The sequence below is a fragment of the Danio rerio genome, chromosome 1, assembly GCF_049306965.1.
Source record: "Danio rerio strain Tuebingen ecotype United States chromosome 1, GRCz12tu, whole genome shotgun sequence".
Classification (NCBI taxonomy): Eukaryota; Metazoa; Chordata; class Actinopteri; order Cypriniformes; family Danionidae; genus Danio; species Danio rerio.
Window position 1 is genome coordinate 48981986 of NC_133176.1, and position 13567 is coordinate 48995552.

The 13567-nt window shown below is 34.9% G+C and overlaps 1 protein-coding gene across 2 annotated transcripts in view; it reads left to right on the forward strand.

Annotated features, from left to right (window-relative positions):
- Window positions 1-7640: 7640 nt before the first annotated feature.
- Window positions 7641-13567, forward strand: part of prr36a (proline rich 36a) — a 37596-nt gene continuing 31669 nt past the window's right edge. For both annotated transcript variants that reach the window (XR_012407765.1, XM_684096.9), the window contains exon 1: window positions 7641-7951. The gene's annotated coding sequence lies outside the window, so the exon portion shown is untranslated. The remainder of the gene's footprint in view (window positions 7952-13567) is intronic.

Sequence of the window (13567 nt, forward strand, 5' to 3'; positions counted from 1 at the left end):
ATTCCATCATTCCTCACAATATCTTCCCTTGTGTTTTTGGGTGAACTATTCCACTTGACATTTTTTATTGACTTGTATCGTTGGCTTTAATAACTCCTTGTTGGATGAGACATTAAATAGGATGAAGTTTATTTAATGTCTCAATTTTTTTTTGATACAAATGATGACTGGCGTAAACTTCTCCGTCATTTGTCAACAAGTGTTTTATATGCAGACAGAATGGCTTCGCATATTGTAAAGTACAATGCTATTTTATAAAATCAAACTAGATCAGCCTTGTATTTAATCTAGGGTTTTATTGTAAAAACAGACTTTTTAGAGCTCTCCTCAAGTACGTTTTTTTTTTTTTTTTTTAAATAGAGGCCTCAATTGATCCAAGAACGCTATTAATATTATTATTATTACCAGTTTTGTTCCTGTGATTCATATTAAAAGCGCTCATCAGTAAGCCTGGACCCATATCAAACACGAGTCCCTCTTCAAAGGACAAAAGAAGCCTGGTTTTATCTTCTCCACTGTATACTTGACTGATAAGAGAAGTATAAATATTTAATTTCCATTTACTCCAGTATAGAATAAGTGGGACCAGTCGTCTTACTTCAACGTTGGTCTTTTTGGTCATAGTACATGATTTTGTTTTTCCATTTGTCTTTTGTATCGTTTTGTTTGAATGTGTAGTTCATGTCAGCTCTGTTTCAAATGAACTGAAAGCGCACAAAACAGAGCACACTCTCTATCACTAATGCGTTAGGGTGCACACAATTGCAACTTTCACCCTGTTGTTTCTTGTCTCGTTGTCGTCTGCTGCTTATTTTTGTTTGGAATGTTTTGTGATGAACAGCTCGTGCAGGTAACAGAAACCTTCATTACGGATGAAATGATGTAGAAGAATCTACTGATTTATTATTTTTTTTTACTCAAGTGTTATTGCACATTTTTCTGAATGTCCTGACGGGGTCATGTCTGATTTTTATGTTCATATGTATTTGTTCTATACAAAAATACAGAAACCTACTTGACGTCTTTTCTTGTCATTGTTTTACATTAGAGTGCATAGTATTGACCAAATGTGGGTTGTTGATGTGACGTTGCATTTTCACAATTAATAATTATTGATTTATTAACCCCCCTGTTTATTTTTTCTCCAATTTCTGTTTAACTGACAGATTTTTTTTCAACACATTTCTAAACATATTAGTTTTAATAACTCATTTCTAATAACTGATTTATTTTATCTTCGCCATGATGACAGCACATAATATTTGACTAGATATTTTTCAAGACTCTTTTAAACATCTTAAAGTGACATTTAAAGGCTTAACTAGGTTAATTAGGTTCACTCGGCAGGTTAGGGTTATTAGGCAAGTTATTGAATAACATTTTTTTTTGATTGTTCTGTAGACTATTGGAAAAATATAGCTTAAAGGGGCTAATAATATTGACCTTAAAATGTTTTTTTTTTATTAAAACCAGCTGAAATAAAACAAATAAGACTTTCTCCAGAAGAAAAATATTATCAAACATTCTGTAAACATTTCCTTGCTCTGTTCAACATCATTTAGGAAATATTTAAAAGAGAAAAAAGTTCAAAGGGGGTTAATAATTCTGACTGCAACTGTACATGACTAAATTAATGTCATCAGTATTGTCGTTGTTTTAAAGTGCAGCCATAGGCTAAACATTTTAATCAATTCACCTATAGCACATGTCTTTGAACTTGTGGGGAAAACCAGAGCACCTGGAGGAAACCCTCGCTAACACGGGGAGAACATGCAAACTCCACAAAGAAATGCCAACTAACCCAGCCGGGACTTGAACCAGCAACCTTCTTGCTGTAAGGCGACAGTGCTAACCACTGAGCCACCGTATTCATAATTTCATATAAACTAAATATAAAAATAGGTGTCCAACAAAGAAGATAAATCACTATCAGGGTATTTGTTATTTACTAAGAGCTGATTTTCTTCATTTTTGCTGCATCACACCTTAGGACATTTTTACTGAACAAAAAAAAAGTGAATTAATTAATAAAGTAAGTGACTCTTTATAATTTCTGAAACATCAGACTTTAAACTACATACATATAACTTATGTTTTTGTACTTAATATAATAAAATATAGGGGCTCAGTGGTTAGCAGTCACCTCACAGCAAGAAGGTCGCTGGTTCAAATCCTGGCTAGCTCAGTTGGCAATTCTGTGTGGAGTTTGTGTGTTCTCCTCGTGTTGGTGTGGGTTTCCTCTGGGTGCTACTGTTTCCCACACAGTCCAATGATATTTACTATAGGTGAACTGAATAATCTAAATTGTCCACAGTGTGTGTATGTATGATCGAGTGTGTATGGGTGTTTCCCAATACTGGGTTGCAGCTGAAAGGGCATTCGCTGCACAACTCATATGCTGGAATAGTCGGCAGTTCATTACGCAGTGGCTACCTCTGAAATGGAGATTAAGCAGAAGGAAAATGAATGATAATAAAATATATAATACTGTAATTTATATATAATTTATATTTAATTATAGAACTTAATGTAATAAAATTCAATCAAAATATAATGTTTTTTTCCAAAAATTGTGTTTTAATTTTTTTTACTGCCTGTCAGCTAGTACAGTGGTTCTCAAAGTGGGGGTCGGGACCCCTTGAGGGGTCGCGGAACAATGAAGAGGGGTCGCCTGGTGATTTCCAAAAATCTACTTATTATTATTATTATTAGGCCATAAGAATTACCATATTTTATCCATAACCAACTGAAGAGAATAAAACAGTCATTTATAGTTACTATAGTAGCTTTTTTACTAGTTCTATTGGATTGCGACCCCTGGGGTAAATACATTATATTAAAGACAGCAATAGCGTCAGATGCAGCAGATTGATTTTATAACACCAGCTTAAACTTTCTGGCCCATTTACAGCACTGACATACATAAAAAAAAATTAAACGAAGAATAGACTTTGGTCTATTGGTGTGTGAGTGCGCCATTGCATGCAAGTTTTCTGTATTTATAACCACCTCAGAGGATATTGGGGGTCGCGAGTCACTGGCATTGTTATTTTAGGGGTCGCGTGCTGAAAAGTTTGGGAACCCCTGAGCTAGTAGAGTAGATGTCATCATTTATTATTATACCATATGACCACTAGGTGGTACAATAACAGCGTTTTGTCCACAAATATGAACCTTTCATATTAAAAAGTGGTTTAAATTGCACTTGTAAAATATGAAATGAGCTTAAAAATAGATCTCATATCATACAAATATTTAGCAAGAACATTGTTTATGGAAGAGGAATGTCTTGCAGACATATTATTTAACCCCAAAATTTTTCAATTCAAGTTTACTTGTATAGCGCTTTTCACAATAATTATCTTTCTAAAGCAGCTTCAAAACAGGTGCAAATCAATACATTACAGTCAAAATCAGAAGAGTTAACTCTTTAACTCCTCATGTCTTTAGTTAACACAACTCAATGTATTTTCTTTCAACACATAATTTCTAATATTTCAACCTCTACCAAATGGCTAGTATGTCGGTTTATGGTAAAAGTACCAGAAATAATACATATACTATGAAACAATCTGAAAATACGGTGTAAGACCAACTTATTTCAGAATTCTGAGATTAAAATGTCCCAATACTAAGAAATCTGACTTGCAATTCACAATTCTGAGAAATAAATGTGTTGATTTGAGGTATAAAGTCAGAAGTCTGAGAATAAAAGTCCCAATACTTGGTTATAAAGTCAGAAATCTAACTTGCATCTCACAATTCTATGAAATAAAGTAAATCTGAGCTATAAAGTCTGAATTCTGAAATAAAAAGTCCCAAAACTAAATTATAAATTCAGAAATCTAACTTACAACTTACAAAATTTAAACATTTGAAATAAACATTTTTAAATATTAAATCATCTTTATATTTTGAAGTATGCCATCAAATATTTCTCATTTAACACCGTTTCTTGTTTTATTGTATATATTATCCAATAAAACCAAAACCAAGTGTAGTAGTGCAACAGGATTATGTTTATTTATTTATTTATTTTTTTTTTTTATTTTTTTTTTTTGTAAACCAACAATGCTGTGTATGTAAACCATTATTTAAAACAGTCATTTTTTTTAAACAGTCAAAATATGGTTAACCATTTAGTAGAGCAGACAGTTAAAGGGCTGAGGAGTTGGGTATAGTGTGGGCAGTACATAGTTAACCTGCTGTTATACAGTTTATAATATCCTTTCATAAATCTAAAATCCTGTCAGCATTTACTCATCCTCCATATGTTTCAAACCTTTGAGTTTCTTTCTTCTGTTGAACTTGAAGACAATATACTGAATAATATCAAGAAAAAAACAGCAATTGTATGTTTGTGTTCCTATTATAGACGTCAATGGCTGTTTTGTGTTCAACAGAAATTCATAAAGCACTTGAATGTGAGGATATTTCGGGCTGAACTATCTCTTTAAGCAGGTGCACAAAGCATGGCACTATGGTCTGTTTGAAATGGCTATCTAGAAACTGCAGGAAAAGATAAAACCTACTGTTCAAACAAAACAAACCCCCTCTTCAGATACTGATCTCAGACCTGTGCCTATTCATAACACATTCAACGAAGGCCTGTTTTACTCACTGAATATGAGCCCCACCCAGCTATTCAAACACAACTTAACAGGAAGAAGAGATTTAATTTACCCGCCTCACTGAGCCCTTTGTTATAATGTACACACGGATTTTACAGCAGCGTAACAAGGAGAAGACTCATTTAATACTTCATGCATCTCTGTATTGTATTTTGACAAATGTTCACAATCTCCTAATGGGATCTGTGCCAGCAAAAATCTCAGGTCCATCATTTAATAGTTATATACTTGCTCTAATGTGTAAAATGTATAATAATTTTTGTATAAATTTCAGTAATATTGAATAATAGGGGCGGCACGGTGGCTCAGTGGTTAGCACTGTCACTTCACAGCAAGAGGGTCACTGGTTTAAGTCTCCAGTTGGCATTTCGGTGTGGAGTTTGCATGTTCTCCCCGTGTTAGCATTGGTTTTCCTCACAAAACAATGTCCAAAGACATGCTCTAAGTGAATTGGGTAAACAAAATTGGCCATTTTGTGTGTGTGTGTGTGTGTGTGTGTGTGTGTGTGTGTGTGTGTGTGTGTGTGTGTGTGAGTGGGTGTTTCCCAGTACTGGGTTGCGGTTGGAAGGACATCCGCTGTGTAAAACATGCCAGAATAGTTGGCGGTTCATTCCGCTGTGACGACCCCTAATAAATAAGGAACTAAGCTGAAGGAAAATGAATGAATAATCTGCTAATGTTTAGATGATCTATGTACAATACAAAGGGCAGAGTTATGTACCCTTATGGAGGATCAGTAATGTTGGTGCCGTATGATCCACACACACATTCAAATTAGCATATTAAAGACCAAGGCCATTCTTAATAAAAGCAGTTCAGACAAATAGAGCAGTGTAGTGTTTAACAGCACAGCTGCATGCCTCTGAGAATCCCTCTTTTATAAGCTTCTTTTGAGATGCAAACTATGCACTAAAATTGTCCCTATATCTATCTTTTGCTTCTATGTGTACACAAAATGTTGTCCTGTCTAACAGAATAAAGTTTGGTGTCATGCTATTTTCTTCCCTCTGTATGAATGCTACTTTTATTCCATGAATATGTTTTTGGTTTTTAGAGAGATTGTAAGAGCTTGCTGATTTTCGTCAACATTTCCTCCATCTCTGCCACTGCTGTGTTTATAGAAATATACTATTTCATGGGAGTAAAATGTTATTCATGGACATTTGTAAAATCAGATTAAACCTGCAGAAATCAATACAGCAAAAACAACTTAATTTCATTTGACTTGCTCTTACACTACCTGACAAAAGGCTTGTCGTCGATCCCAGATGTAAGAGCAACAAATAATAACTTGACTTCTCGTTGATCATTTGGAAAAGTGGCAGAAGGTAGATTTTGTTGACGAATCCTCTATTGAACTGCACCCCAATCATCACAAATACTGCAGAAGACATGTTGGAAGTTCCTGAAAGCAAACAAGGTGAAGGTGCTCCAGGATTGGTCAGCCGAGTAACCACACATGAACATTATTGACTGTGTCTGGGGTAAAGAGGCATTGGATATGAATCTAAAGAATCTTGATGAACTCTGGGAGTCCTGCAAGAACACTTTCTTTGCCATTGCAGATGACTTTATTAATAAGGGATTTGATTCATTGTAGAGATGTATGGAGGCAGTCCTCCAAGCTCATGGGAGTCATACTCAATATTAATTCTTTTTCCACTGCAGCATGACTTTATATTCTATACTGTACATTATTTCTGTTAAGTGACAAGACTTTTGTCTAAGCAAAGTCAGACCTTACTGTCCTAATTAAGTAATTTAAAATCAAGGCATGATCATATTTTATTTTGGTAAAATAAGCGTAGAGGCATTTGTTTAGTATTATTTGTTGTTCCTAAAACTTGGATAGGTGACAAAACCTGTCAGGTAGTGTATTGTTGACAATATATATATATATATATATATATATATATATATATATATATATATATATATATATATATATATATATATCATGAATGAACCAGCAACTTCTCCAGCATATATTTGATAATATATTGTAAACTTTATGTTGATATATGTATATATGTGGAGAAGCAAGAATTGTAAAAAAACAATATTTTGTTGATGTTATTGTAATTGCTGAAAAATGTCAATTGATCTTTTATTTCAGATGTGTCTGAGATCTCTTCAGATGTCAGAAATAAATATTTAAATATAGATCTAAAATACTTTTAGGAAAATGTCTAGTTTCTTTTGTTGATGTGTTATTTTTTTCTATTCACAGTCGGCTACACATTTACTTATCTTAATAACATTTTAACTTCATATTATCTACTTTGATTTGCTTGTTTGAATCAAATGTATTTATTTAGTTAAATCAAGTTTAAGGACAATTAATTTATTCTTATATTTATTATTTGAATCTAATCTGATACATGTGTTTTTTTATTATTAAATATTTGTTAATCCTTTTTGTCTTTTTATCATTATATATATATATATATATATATATATATATATATAAAATCACCTTGGAATTACAAGGCTCTATGTGCGTTCTGAATGATTTTGAGATATTGAGCTTTAAAGTTTTTGCATTCCATATAGATAACAGTGTGTAACATTTGTTTTTTTTTTTTATTAAAAAGTCTTAAAATGTAAACAACTTATAAAAAAAACATCACAAATTGTAAATAAGTTGTCCTTTAATAAGAATATGTCAATAACTCAATTTTGACAAAAATGTCAAATAAAACCTCATAATTCTAAGGTGACTATATATATATATATATATATATATATATATATATATATATATATATATATATATATATATATATATATATATATGTAAACAATTTAATGTATTGCTTTTGCTTCAAACATTTCTTAACACTCCCTCGTGCACGCCTATTTTTGTGTTCCTGCTCGTTAAATGGTAAACTCCAGTTCGAGTCCTCCTCAGTCATGCTCGCTTTTCAAACAAATGATGGTGATGCCGCTTGTTGGATGCTAGATGGGCGGGGTCAGAGTTTGTAAAGTGACATCACTGCCCTCTGAAGTGAATTTCGGTACTTGACCCCGTTGGATGAAGACCGGGAGTCCGATGGGCTTTTTGGTGGCGGTTTGATCCTTTTTTACTTTAATAAATTGTCGCGTTAGGATTCGGTAACCTTCCTTCACACTGAAGCTGAGCTCACGGTGAAACGCGAGGGTAAAGCGGCGGATAGAGATAAACGATTGCTTTTTCTACGTTTGATTATCTTTAAGCATTTACACAGGGAACCGCACACCTTGTCGCCGGTGTGAAGTCGTGCAGGAGACTGAAGGAGAGAAGTCCTAATCAAATCAAGCGCTTTCAAAATCATCTGAAGGTAAGCGAATGACATTTTACAACATGTTTGCTTTGATGATCCTCCAAACACATGCTCAGTCACTCAGTTTGGGACCACACTCAACTTGGTTTATATGTTGTGTTGCTTTTTTTCCTCAATTCAGTGTTGGTTTGCTTCGGGTTGTGCATGTTTGGGTTTGGGCTGGGCTTTGCATCGATTTATAGACACATGGTATGAACTGAACAGCGGCCTGTGCTCAGTTTATAACATCGATTCTTTCTGTTTATAGATGCACGTCTGTATTTCAGCACACGCGTGAAGGGCATCGCGATTTAAGAAATGACTCGAGTGATTCATCGTTTTTTTTTTTTTAGCCGAGATAATAAAAAGATGATATTCCGCTGCAAAAACATAATTAAAATCAATTATTCATCTGTCTTAAACACAAACGTCGTTTTATTCCGCATATGGTTTCCTCTTATATGGCGTTAAATTCTAATATGAAGCGCGTGTGTTGGGATTCTGTAATGTTTGGTGTTCAGGAATTCATTCTCTGTTTGAACCGAAAGGCGCGCTGAAGGCATCGGTTCACTTGACAAATGAATCTATAGTGCACGCTGAGGTCTTGTTTGCTTTCTCCTCTCTTTATTTCACAAAACTCAGGGCTTGATAGTGTAAGTGGATTTTCGTCTATTGCCGTGGTTTGATATGGATACGGGCTGTACGTCGGAAGCTCGTCTGCCTGCTTTTGGCTTATCGTTTGAATCGCGTTGATGTCATACCATGTTATCACGCTGCCCTTGTAACGCCAGTAGGTCTGTAGATAACAGCAGCGTGTCTCTCATCACACCCTGCCTCTGTTTACCTTCTTCTGCAGTTCAGTCCTGGAAGTTCATGACCGCTTTTAGTGCTAATGGCCCGGATATTCACGCGGCCTCGGGGAACTGTTGTCTATTCACTAGTGTTTCTTTCTTGAGTGGTCTCTTGCTGTGTGAAAACTGTAGAGTTTAATGTGAATTCGGCCCTTTCTTGCAAGTTGAAGGGTTTACACGCATAACGTTAGGTGCATACCACTTTGAAGACATTTTAAATAATGTAACACTTATGTTTTATAAAGTATGACTATTTAAAGTATGACTCGCTTTTTCTATATATGGAGGATTGCACGTCATGCTGTCCAATTACTGATTTTGTGTATTTTAATTTTATTTAGTAGTTTATCATGGTACACATGGGATATTTCACCCAATTGTTTTCTTTTTTAATTATCCTCAAGTGGTTCTGTACATGTGTGTTCAACAGAAGAAACTCAGAAGCTATTCTGAAGAACCATTGACATCAATCGAAGGAAAAACAAATACCGTGGAATAGGGCTGTGCAATTTATTGAAATCGAATCGCAATTTGAAACGCTGTGATTAGTTAATTGCAAGAGGCAGCAATATGAAATGTATATGTACTATTTAATTTCTCCCACCCAGAGCAAATGCGTGACTACCATTTGTGTGTGACAGTCTTACTACCCGTTTGAGTGCGCACACTTTCGTTCTAGAAAATAAGGATTGCGCAACAGAACTATGCGGCACGCTCACAATTAAAAAAACAAATAGGAAAGCTATGATGGGATAATGTCATCTTCCGCTTCAGAAGCGTTAACAGACAAAATAATATAAAAGAAAAACAGCATTGGTAATGTGGGAGCATTTTGGTTTTAAAGTCACAAAGACAGGTCATTTTTAAGAGGTGTTGCAGCATTTTTGCCACGGCTTACAGATTGAGCTGAAGTTTGACTACAAAAGTAAATCGCAAATCAAATCGCAATACCTGTCAAAAAAATCACAATTAGATATTTTCTCCAAATCGCACACCCTACCGTGGACGTCAATGGTCACAAGTTTCAAGCACTCTTCCTATCTTTATTTTTATGTTCAACAAAAGAAAGAGACACAAACAGCAATAAAACAAGTGAAGAGTAAATGGTAACACATTTTTGCATGAACAATCCCTTCAAAACATACAACAAGTACTTCTAAATGGTTTATATTGGTATCTGTGTTTAAGTGCCAGCAGACAGTCCAAACAGAATAAGAGTGGAAAAATTCATGCATCCAAGCCACTATGGGTGTGGTTCCACTTGGCCAGTTTGATTGAATAAAACAAACTGGTGTGATTGCTCTATTAGTGTTGTTCATTTGAAAAAGTGTAAATGCTTCCACCTGAACCTTGTAGCACACCAAACAAGTGGAGTTAAGCTGTGGTCACACTGGACTTTTCTTATATTAGACGTTTATTCATGCGCATGCAACTGCGTCAGACCGGAAATTCAAGCTTGTGCGAAAAGTTTCGTAGTTCACTGCATTGGAAAGTTCAAGCTTGGTGAACTCTGGCTTGCGGAAAGACCAATTGAAGATCAGTACATGACCTCTCTAGACACAAATGTAAAATATGAAGCAGTCACTCACTTTTTTTTTAACTGACTAATCATCTTGTTTGATCCCGCCCCTTTTCGCAGCAGCGTATACCATACGCATGCTCAAACTCTAGTGTGACCGCGGCTTTAGACCTCTAAAAAGGGCGTCTCTTCCCCTAAATAAACTTTGATGTCAGTCAATTTAAATTTAAACAAAACAAAGACCAGAGAAATGCAAATTAACCAAAAACCAGACATGTCTTGACTTCACAAGATGAAAATACCCTAAACAGAATGCTTAAGTGTCTGTTTTCCCCCACGTCATATTCATGATGTTGCCTATTGTTATCATTATTTGATGTAGCAATTAGAAATGCATCTCTTTGCAATAGATTTTGATTTGTGTTGTTTTTCTGGCAAATTAGTTTCCATTATTTACATTAACCCTTTTTTGTACAAGAACATGCATGTCAAGGGAGCGTAAAATCTTTCTTTGCAAATTAAGAGATTTGCATTCAAGATTTGGTGTTTCAATCACTAATTTCTTATTTGATACTTCAAAATGTGCATCAACCGGGTGATTGAAACCCAGCCAATGACAGTGTGCACTTTAAATGACCCAGAATATACTATTTTTATTATTAAATTTATCATTGTCCTCTTTTGGTATGGAAAGGATCAAACAAAACTAACTGCAATACAAATGTGTCCACATCTTGAGTATTGATCCTATTGGACTGAATAAGAACCATCTAACTGTATATGATTAGGTAATTTGCAAGAGATCAAAGTCTTTGTAGGGTAATTAAAAAAACTTGTCAATTCCACATAATGCCTGATGTGAATCCGCTATGATGTCTTGCTAAGCCCATAATGGTCTATTGTGTTGTTCCAGTTGTCACAGGAATTCGCCAAACACTTAGTAATGGCAGCTGTTGTTCGGATTTCCCCCGAAACCTGATTGACTTGACTGAACAATCCAGAACTAAAACCAGTTTGATGCTAAAACAGCAGAGCATGAGCATATGAAAACAAAACTTTGATTGTAGCTCTGTCTTGTCCTGAGATTTATGACAGTCCCTGTCTGTTTAGACGTGTGCTGGGTTCTGGTCCCTCAGAATGGAGTTGAGCGGGACAGCTGCTGTCATTGATTGTTTTAGCCACACTCCTCAGGGATGAACTCCTGACGTTGACGGCTCCGTTTAAGCAGGACATTCTCATCAGTCGGGTTTAGCTGTAGCCAGTGATGCTAGCAACTTTCAATTGCATCTTGCGAGCTAATGATTTCATCACTTGTGCTGGACTCTGGAGCTGGTCTCATGTCTCTTACTCATTGTGGTCTTGGTTTTTGGACATGGCCCCTTTTATGTCCGAGGTCTGTATTTTGCAGACAAATTAAGATTTTCCAAAGATCACTGGTTTCCTTGGTTAAGGTGCAGTCACATTATTGCCATTTCAGTGCATTTTCCTATGCAACGTCCAGAAATTTTCATAAGAATCTAAGTAGTGTGGGATTGAGAAGGCAAAATGCAGATTCCCAGGATTTTCATGCAAACACAAATATTTGCCTTGCACAGATTTTCAAACAAGTTTAAATTGCTTACATGGATTTGGTGTGTTCACCTGAAGAAAGCTGGTTTGTAGTAACTTCTGTGTGGGCAGTGCTTCATATATTGGTATAATATTAATGACATTTCACTTTTTTGACATTAAGTTCAGTTTGAACTGTCATGATTATGTAAGGCAGGGGTGTCAAACTCAATTCCTGGAGGGCCGAAGCCCTGCACAGTTTAGTTCCAACCCTGCTCCAACACACTTACCTGTAGGTTTCAAACAAGCCTGAAGGACTCAATTAGTTTGATCAGGTGTGTTTAATTAGGGTTGGAACTAAACTGTGCAGAGCTGCGGCCCTTTTGGAACTGAGTTTGACACCTGTGATGTAAAGCCTATGTGGGGATCACACAAATACAGAATCATCTCACAGAACTATGGCTCTGCGTAGTAAACATGGCTACATTTGAAAGCAGGTGCTAGAGATTTACAGCTCATTACAGAACCTGCTTTACTGACAATGCTGTGAAAATGTATGCAAAAGCTGTTTCCAGAAAAGTCCAGAAAGTTCCTTAAAAACTAATTGAAACTAAGGTGCAAAATGCAGTCAGTTCAATAGGAATTTGAACTTGATTCCCTGGATATTCAGGTAAACATGAATATTTGCATTTGCCCTGCACAGATTTCCAAACAGGTTTAAGTTGCTTACATGGATTTGCATGGTTTACTGAAAGAAGCTGGTTTGTAGTAATGTCTGTGTGGGCAGTGCTGCTTATATTGGTGATATATAATGTCGATGAAAATGATTTTGTAATGCCTATAGAAAACGATGAACGATAAATTGAAGTGTAATTGCCTTTCAGCAAAAGCTGCAATTTTTGTTATCAAATTTTTGTCATCATCATCTCCAAAAGCCAGATGGCACTCTCATGTGGAAACAGCATTTATTGATTCGATCAGACTAATGATCACACAAATATAGAATCAATTAGGGCTGCTCGATTTTGGGAAAAATCATAATCACGATTATTTTGGTCATAATTGTTATCACGATTATTTAAAACGATTATCAGTTGAAATATCAGTCAAAATTATTCACCCTTCGGTGATTTATTTTTATATATAAATATTTCCCAACCTATGTTTAAGAGAGGAATATTTCACAGTATTTCTTATAATATTTTTTCTTCTGGTGAAAGGCTTATTTGTTTTATTTAAAAGCAGGTTTAAATATTTTGAAACCTATTTTAATAGCTCGATATTATTAGCCCTTTTAAGCTAAATATATATATATATATATATATATATATATATATATATATATATATATATATATATATATATATATATATATATATATATATATATATATATATATATATATATAATATTGGAACCACTACATTTGAAAGCAGGTGCTGGAGATTTAGAGCTTATTACAGAACCTGCTTTACTGACAAAATGTGTGAATGCATGGAAAGCTGTTTCCAGAAATTTTCATAAAAATCTAAAGTGGAATTAAGAGGCAGAATGCAGTCATTTCAATAGGAATTTTAATGTCAGGTATTCATTTCAAAGCATTTTTTGTGTACCATGTTGGTGAACTATGGCTATTTGTTCCTATGAATAATAACTTCTTGATTTAGTAAAAACTGTGTAACATTTGTGATTACTGCCGTGTGTCTTTAGATCAAA